General features: G+C 36.3%; 1 long non-coding RNA gene across 1 annotated transcript; it reads left to right on the forward strand.

The window, feature by feature from the left end:
* Positions 1–313: 313 nt before the first annotated feature.
* Positions 314–8,714, forward strand: LOC135217953 (uncharacterized). The gene is made up of 4 exons (XR_010315244.1): positions 314–635; positions 5,582–5,682; positions 5,955–6,062; positions 7,831–8,714. It is a non-coding gene; the product is annotated as an uncharacterized LOC135217953 (long non-coding RNA).
* Positions 8,715–9,524: the final 810 nt, after the last annotated feature.

Consider the following 9,524-nt stretch of genomic DNA (forward strand, 5'->3'; position numbering starts at 1 on the left):
AGTGTCATTATGGCATCACTGTCAAAGAGAAGTAATGGCTGCACCGGTGTCCTTGGGGGAAGGGGAACAGGTTTTCTTGTGGAAGGAACCAGGGCTTAAGGAAAAGGGGGTTGGGGGAATTGGGGGAATGGGGGTGGTGTGTGGAATGAGCTGAAAATCACCCCCCGCAAAAAAAAATAATGACGCCAAAAAAATAACAAATATGCGTACATGCTTTTAAAGAAATAATGTAAACAAAGAAGTAAGTGATAAAGAAAAGAAGAAGAAAAAGATATAAATATTGGAAGAACCAAAATCCCCAACTGGCAACTCTGCTCTTTGTTCACACCTGGAACTTGAGAAGCACTAGCAGACAGTGACAGCCGCCATATTTCATTGTGATGTCCACGTAATCAAGTGAATTAATGCTATTTGTTTTTTTATGTGTGGAAGCCATAGTTTTGTTATTTTACTAACGGTTAGTCGTAATCACGGCAGTTTATTACAGTCGTTTATACTAGGTGTTGTCCAGAAAGAAGAATAATACAGCGAGAAAGAGCTTCTAAAAGGAAGTGTTGTCTGCTAAGGTCCCAACCAGTCAACAAGCTATGTCCCAGGAGATTCGGAATTTCGTGGAAATAATCATTATCGGAAATGTAAGCATCTAATTGTAGTTTCTCTTGAGTTATTTAGAAGTAGGAATGTCTAATTATCTGTGGTTAATTCATTTAGGGCTTTAACTTAGGCTAGCCTAACCTCTTCCACGACAGTAGCCTATGAAGTTTGCTACCGTGAGTGGTCAAGTCGTTACTTTTATTATTATTATTATTATTATTATTATTATTATTATTATTATTATTATTATTATTATTGCACAGGCATTTTATTAGTTTTCTTGCGAATTTGCTGAATTTTTCATTAAACTGACAATGAGTAGTGTTAATAAAAGGTGTGTTACTTTAAACTACCATAAAATTTTTTACTTAAAAGTATCATTTTCCCATGTTTAATGTGTCATCTAAATGTGTCATGACATTTATAATAAGAAGGCTATGCTAGATCTAGGTAATAACTCAGCGTAAGGCATTTCTTTAGAAATTACAGTTTCCTACAGTATTTGGGTTGCTTATTAAGAATATACCGTAATTTTTGGTGGGGTCGACTGTAATTAACACCCAGGGGCTGCTACTAAACACGGGAAAATACATTGGACGGGGCCCAATCCCTAGTAGTTTTCATATTTGCAGGACTGTTCTTCGCAGAGTTATTGCCTAGAATTACCTTATTATTATTATTATTATTATTATTATTCATTATTATTATTATGGTAATTCTTCAGAAGCAATCCGCACTGGATATTAAAATAAATAATCACTACATGGAAAGAGCATGTGAAAAGCAATATAAAAAGTATAGTCATTATATGAGAGATTGAATGGGGTGGAATTAAATGAGCTTGATAAGTTTTTACCTCGAATTTTTCCTAAGTCGGGAGAGGTGTTTCCTCTACGGTAATGTTTTACTTTTAATGAGCCCTCTAACTTACTTTCTTACGCAAACAAAAGCAGTTCCAGTTACTCATTATTGGCTGAGAGGTGTGACATCGTTATGACGTCATGGGTTTCATAACCAATTACGAACGACTTTAGTCGAAAACTAAGTTTCACTAGCATTTCAGCGGAGTAATAAAGTTAGCTGTCCAGTGTCCACTGGTATCCTTGTTTGACTGAATACTCGAAAAATGAAGCAAAAACCGGCATTTTGTCTTCCTGTAGCTATGGCAGAGGTAGTGGCTGGCCCTTCTGGCATTAATTTTGACAGAGACCTTCGATTTCCTACCGATTGTTTGCAGTGCAATGTGGGTTTACGGTGAATTTTATCATTATTTGTCTATGGTGGTGGTAAAGAAGTTGTGATTGAATATGCTCAGAGACATAATTTAATTCTTCAGCCAAAAAAACTGCGAGTGTTGTGGAGCTATTTGTCGGATCGACTACAACAGGAACGCCTTTGGGTGTGATCGCTCTGTAGTGACGAAAGGACGTCGGCGTAAGCGATGCGACACCCAAATCTATCTGCCACGGTAAGTAGCCTTACTGTAAACCCTGTGGGTAGCGCGCGCAGCGCAACATTACCTCTTGCCGTACATGCCGTGCTTGCCAAGAATCTTTAAATTTGCGGATAAGGCGCGAAGCGCCGTTCCGCTACGGCCTTACTGACAGCACACACAAATCGATGGTCGCCGATATTTAGTCGCCGATATTTAGTCGCTCCTTACTTTGTTTGTTGTTTTGGTATCGCCGCCATATTGGCTTTGGTGTTCTTCCGCCGATTCCGGTCGGCGGTCGAGTGGGCCCGCGAATCAGTAGGTGCTCCTAATTATTATTATTGCTGCAAAGCACTCCTTTCTGGTTGTTTTGCGTAAGAAAATAAGTTAGAGGGCTCATTAAAAGTAAACATTACCGTAGAGGAAACACCTCTCCCGACTTAAGAAAAATTCGAGGTAAAAACTTATCAAGCTCATTTAATTCCACCCCGTTCAATCTCTCATATAATGACTATGCTTTTTATATTGCTTTTCACATGCTCTTTCCATGTAGGTGATTATTTATTTTAATATCCAGTGCGGACTGCTTCTGAAGAATTACCATTATTATTATTATTATTATTATTATTAATATATTAAATTATTATTATTATTATTATTATTATTATTATTATTAATATTATTCTTATTCTTATTCTTATTCTTATTCTTATTCTTATTCTTATTATTACACAAACGTTTTATTAGTTTGCCTGTGAATTTAGCTAAATTTTCCACTAAACTGACAGTGAAAAGTCTATAAAAGTGGGTTAGGTAAGAATGAACTATTGCTGAGGAGAATTCATAGTAATAGGCTAGTCCATTTAGGATCATTATCACATTTTCGACTTGCAAGTATCATTTTCCCATGTTTTAATGTGTGATTTGAACGTCTCTTCTCATTTATTAATTAAGGCTATTCAGACAGCTTTCCTACTGAGCCGCAGGTAGCCTATTTTGGTTTTCGGGCACCATATCACACTTCACCTAACTTATCCTATGAAAGGGAACTGCGACACCCATCCCCAGCCTAATACAAAAGCTGCAGAGTTACTAAACTCTTGAATGGCTGGCACTTTGAACATGCTGGGATTTTGTTGCCTTGTCAGTTAGTTTTGGTCCAAATTTTATGAGTAATAGAGAATAGTCCAATTGAAAGTAATAGCTTAGCTTATGTGCAAATACTGGAAATGTATAGAAAGTCATTTAACTTAATGTAAACTTCCAGGATTTGCAATAAATTTTATATTGTTTGGTTCACTTGCACTTCAATATTCTGAAGCAACTCAAGAGGTTGTAGCCAACATATTCCCCCTCCACCCCCCTCCACCCCTAGATCACTGCAATATGAACTTTTTCCAAATCCTTCATCATCTCTTACTTCCTTAGACTCGGCTAATACTTCAACCAGGCTATTCACTATTGGACTCGTGAAATTTGGGGCCAAATTAATTGTCAAGGCAACAAAATGTCAGCATTGTCAAACATTCTAGAATTTAATGACTTCAGCTCATTGTATTGGGTAGGGGATGGGTGTCACAGCTCCCTTTGTAGGACAGGTTTAGCCAGTGAATACTTTAAAACCAGGCTTCAGATTTTGCAATAAATTTTGCTGTTTTTATTCCTGACTAGCACAATTATACTGGTAAGATTACGTCCATGTTTTTAATGCTTCTGCCTGGCTGTGCATTGAACACAAAGCCTTAAGGGTTGTGTGATAGTTATAGTCATAAAAACTCTTCATAAGGCCATATTAATGCATCATCATCACATGTGTATATATATATATATATATATATATATATATATATATATATATATATATATATATATATATATATATATAATATATATATATATATATATATATATTTATATATTTTTTTTTTTCATATATTTATGTGTTCCCAGCATTCGAAATCAGAAATTGCTGATGATTTTTTCTTTAATATGTTTTTGCTTATAAAGCTTGTAGGAATATTGGTATTCTTTTACTTGACTGTTTAGCGAAGGAGAAAAACGTGATTACATAACCTTACTAGTTTGCCAGTGAATTTTTAAGTGGTGTCAATAGCAGGTTAGGTTAGGTTATTAAACCATAGTCTACACTTCCAGTTGATTGACATATAACAGAAACTGTTTTGTTAAGGCCTCTACGTTGTATGTAATTGAAGTTAACAACAATTTAGTGGTTGCTGTACTATTTGATGTATTTTTTGAAATCTGTTTAGTAACCAAGACACATTTATGTGGCAGATTTACACTGCTAGAATTTGTGGTAGACCTAGGTAATAATTCTGTTGGGTATTTCTTTCGAAATACAGTTTCTTTTAGCATTTGAGTTGCTCATTATGAATTTACAATTATTTTTAGGGGGTTGCCTGTAATTATCACCCGTTGACTAGTACTAAACACGGCAAAATACATTTGGCGCCCCAATCCCTAGTGGCTGTCGTATCCGCAGGAATGTTCTTTGCAGACCGTGCAGTGTTATTGCCTAGAATTACTGCTTTTCTATTATGTTCATGAGTATAGGCTACCAGTTATGCATTGCAAAATGAGAACTGGGTCTCTGTGTCGCACCATATTTATTGCTAAGAGGGAATTACTCGTAAACTTGGAAAGGGCTCCTGCGTTAGGTGGAGGCATACTTAATTTAAAAGTAAAGGTTCATTCTTTGAAGTGAAATTGATGAATGTACTTTGTAATGGACAAAGGAAATTAGAGAGTATTTGGATCAAAGCTTCTAAGTATTATAATTGTCCTGGTTGAGGAAATGGGAGGGAAGCATGAAATATCCTCTTAGACACCTTACCTGTTAACCCAAAAGGTAAACGACTATGTCATGCGGTCCTCTGCATGTATATACGGTGACCTTGAAACAGGACTTTCTTCCCACAACACAGCCCAAAGATAAGCAATAAGCTTTGGGTGCATCTTATCCAGTTTAACCACTGCAGAAGCTTGTCTATACATTTCACAATCTAAAAAGTTTTGGTTGTATCTCAGTAATCCAAAAAATAGATTTGATAGTGCCAAGATATGATTGAATAATGTTGTGCATGCTGTCACAGGGGCTTGTACTCCATTGTCAAGGAATATAAGATGTACATATACTTCAAGGTGGGTTTACTATGAACTTACATTAATTAAAATCTAACAGATGATTTTCTTGTATGTAGGAAGAGACAAAGGATGGTACAGTACTGTGTAGGATTTTGATATACAGTACAGCGTTTTACTATCCAAAAAAGATAATTTCATTATTTTGAAGTAAATGGGAGGGGGATGGTTAGCAATACTATACATTCTTTGAGGGAGTTTTGCAAGTCTCAAAATGTGACTCTTGTGGTCTTGGTGAACTATATTTTGATGATATAGATAGTTAACTGCTTAGGATTCAGCTTTAGATAAATGAACTAAAACCATTAGTATTTTCTACAGTTGATTTTGAAGGTTACTGAGGTTTGCCTCTTTATTTGAAGGTGCCTGAAGGTTTCTACTTTTTAATTTCAGGTGTGGTTTCTTGTGACAGCAGAATGACTGTAATGGTATGGACTCCAACTGCTTATACTCGTGGACCTTTTTTTTTATTGACGATTTACAGCTGCTGCAAAGTAAGTACAAGTGGCATTGTGTTAAAAGTTAACACATTTCTTCAAAGTGTACTTTTGGCTTTCGAATAATTGAGTTTGAAAAAACTTGGTGTTTCAGTGAGGTTAAATTGTTAATTTTTTTCTAATATTTTGTTGTTTATTATATAGTTGCTTGTGTGCAATTGGGTTGTAGATTACTAACTAAGCTAAATCTTTGTTCTCTGTGGTTTATTTTCAATGTTACTCTGGTGTCCATTTCGGTTTAAGGTGACAAAGTTTACCTTTTTTTTCAGACCTACCCTTAAGTCGTCATCCTTTGGGGTTAATTCAAGCATGCCTCCCCAGTAGGAACTCTTGTTTCCAGTCTTCAAGATGATTTAACCTTATTTGCTAAATCCCAGGTAAATTTATGCATGTTTGTGGTACAGATTACTATGGCCTTAAGCATAAACTACAATATGCTATATAGATTATACAACTAGTTCATTTCTGTAATATATTGTTTAATGTGTCGTGGCTAGCTAGTAGTGGTCAGCATCCCCTACTGTCATTGATTTGTTGTGTTGTGAGAGCAATTATCAATGCTTTTATTAAGCATTGGTCGTGTTAAGTAGGCTGTTGCATTTAGTGTTCTCACGTCGGTTGGTCATTTCTCAACCATGTTCTCAAACCTTGGAGTTTGCTGCAACATGTGAACTATAGCCTTCCACAACAATAAATTGAAGTTCTGTTAGGGTGAGTTCAGGTGCTATACTTGTAAAGTGTGTTAGAAAGGAAAGTTAGAATTCAGACAAGAGGGGGCACCCTCATCTCATCCTGATTGATTAGCATATGTTTGGTTTGTAAGCAGAGTTCAGGAGTAAATGCTTGAAATATGAGATAGGTGACCCAGAAGCTGACAGGTTTTACCCACTGCTAATTTTTGCATAGCAGGTTTTGACTCGCCTTTCAAAATACCTTTTGGTTTTTCACCCCATAACTTGTTCCAGTGTATAAGAGTACAATTGTTTTTAACTCGTGGAACTGAATTTTACCTTGTGTTGATGATGTGGTTCAGAAGTCACATAAAGCCGTTGGTCCCATTGCTGAATAACCACTGGTTCCATGCAACGTAAAAACATCATACAAACAAACAACTTAATTGTTTTGGGTATATTCAAGTGATGAATATTTTTTTAAATTTATCATTAGTGTTTCACTTAGCTCCTGATGCTTGGAACTGTGTACTCTATACAATACCTTTTATTGACACTAGGAAATACCAGTCATATATGAAAACGGTCACTGACTATGCAAACTATATAGTACACTTACAGTCCTTCAGACCACTGTGTGATGTCTGGAACTAGGGTAACTAACCGCTGCAGGCAAGAAAACAAATGATATAGTCCAGAATTGAGGTTACCCTTTTGCACTTGCTAAAGAAGTTGAGAATAGGCAACAGCCTTAGACATTAATTAACACTTTGTTGACACAGTACACCTTAGAGCATTGCCTTTTATTTGTCTCTTCTGTAGATGTTCTTGGTTTCTCCATCAATGCTTAACAGAATGGAAATTCTTCTTAATGGTTGTATGAAACATTGAATTTTCATTGTCTACAGACCATGTCTGAACTGCAAAATTCATCTGCAATTGAAAATAAAAAGGTCCTGTATCGAATCGATATGAACAAATGTTTAAATGTCTGTGAATCTTTTTGTAACTATTAGAAATGTAATGTCATTCATGGCTATTTTTAGTAAGAAGGGAAATGCAACAGTACAGTCCTTTGAAACACTGAGCCCACAAACCCTACAGGTAATTTATGCCGAATGAAAATACAGATCAAGGCTTCCCTCCCATTAGGATCTGTGTAATCACTCATAAGAGAAAAATGTAATTCTCTTGTACCTTGAAGCAAACAGCTGACTGTTCCATTTTGGGTATTAAGCAGAACAATAACAAGAGGTATGTGTATTTTATGAATGGACATATTTCAGTCCTGTTCATTTTTGGTGTTTAAGAGATGTCTTTATACTATCTTATATGCAGGAAGATTTTTGGTCAGATGGATAATCACAGTATGTAAAAGATTGAAGGTTCTGATCAGGTCTTTGCATTATTTTGTTGTATGAAAAAAGTGTCCACAAAACAACCGTGACTTTATAGTAGTAATTTTTCATTACAGGTCACAGTTCTCACCCAGCAGCAACCCCCAAGTCATAAATGAGTACATGAATGAGTCCACTGAGTCACTACCAGATTCTTTGGACTTAATCAGTGAACATCCCAGAGGGATTTATTCTGTGAATGGAAATACAGAGAGAAGAGATGAGTAAACTGAAGAAACGCACAACACAGAGAACAATGTATCTGGGGCTAATTGTTACCAAAGGCAGTCTCGAATACCATCTGTGTTGTGCTCGGTCCAGCGTATACTTCCAGCTTGAGTTTGCTCCTGGTCAATTCTCAGATAGTAATCAGTCCATGTAACCTATAAAGTGTTAATTTGAAGTCGTTTCCATTCATCTTTTTATGTAATTTTCCAAACGTGAGGTTAGACCTCAGAAGTGTCCTCCCTGTTATTTCTAGTGTACGTTCTCCTTGAATTTCCATGTGGTTTCAGACCATCCCTTACCCATACCTTCCTTTCCCATAATCCTAAACTTAGTTTTGCTTGTTTTGGTTCTCAGTCCTCAGCTCAACTTGTCAGTCTGTCATCTTCTTAAACAATATTGTATGAATCATCCTGATTTTGTTGTTAACACCAAGTCATCTACATGCTGAAGCTCCCAGGGGATTCTCTCTTCAATTTTGTGTAACGTCCCCAGTTTTTCGAGTTATGGTTTCTGCCACAATATTCACTCAAGTTTTCATATCATGATAATGCTAACTACCAACACTTAACAAGTCCTCCTTTTGCCCGTTTCTTTTCCAGTGCCCCTTCTAATTGCATTTCTTGGTAGTACCCATTAAAATGCCATCTCGATTTTTTGTCTACATTGGATTTTGGTGTCTGGGAGGTTGCACAATGCATAAAGCAGGCTAAGCTTATTGTTTGGGTTCATATATGTAAGATAATTTTGTTTCTAAAAGAATCACATTTTAAAAATTGTTTGGTCTTTGGTAAAGTACTCGGAAAGATAGACCCCAGGGTTTTTAGCTTTCCACAGAACCTGTTCCTTTCCTTATGCTGAGTTATTTGGTGCATACCTTCCTGTACTTTGCTCTTCTGGTATCCAATTTAATGTTTGCTATAATTTCCACCTCTGAATTGAAAGCAGATCCTGTAGATCTATGATAGGTAAATTGTGACTCAATATTCTTGCTAAAACTGCATTGTGTAAAACATAATAGAAACCACACACACACACACCACACAACACACACACACACACCAAAATAAACACACACACACACACACACACACACACACACACACACACCACACACACCACCACACACACACCACACACACACACACACACCACTTCCTCTTTTTCTATCTCGTGTCTCAAAGAAATAAGTGCTAGTCACACTCAAAGAAGTAACTGTGATAACGAAAGTCTTTCCTCTCTGACGCTGCCTTCAGTAAAATAAGATATAAAATTGGTGTATGTATTAAGAGAATGTGTAGAGTGGTACAGACTACATTGTATTTTCAATGACACTTCAGGTTTTGTGAATGAAAATTGTTTTTGGGCTTGTAAAAATCATATTTTTTTAACTTTTTAAAACTAAAATGTCTCGTGTTTTACTTATTTCTCTCTCTCTCTCTCTCTCTCTCTCTCTCTCTCTCTCTCTCTCTCTCTCTCTCTCTCTCTCTCTCTCTCTCTCTCTCTCTCTCTCTCTCAAATAATACCAGTTTAAAGACGTAAGATT

This window comes from Macrobrachium nipponense, chromosome 9, assembly GCF_015104395.2.
Source record: "Macrobrachium nipponense isolate FS-2020 chromosome 9, ASM1510439v2, whole genome shotgun sequence".
Classification (NCBI taxonomy): domain Eukaryota; kingdom Metazoa; phylum Arthropoda; class Malacostraca; order Decapoda; family Palaemonidae; genus Macrobrachium; species Macrobrachium nipponense.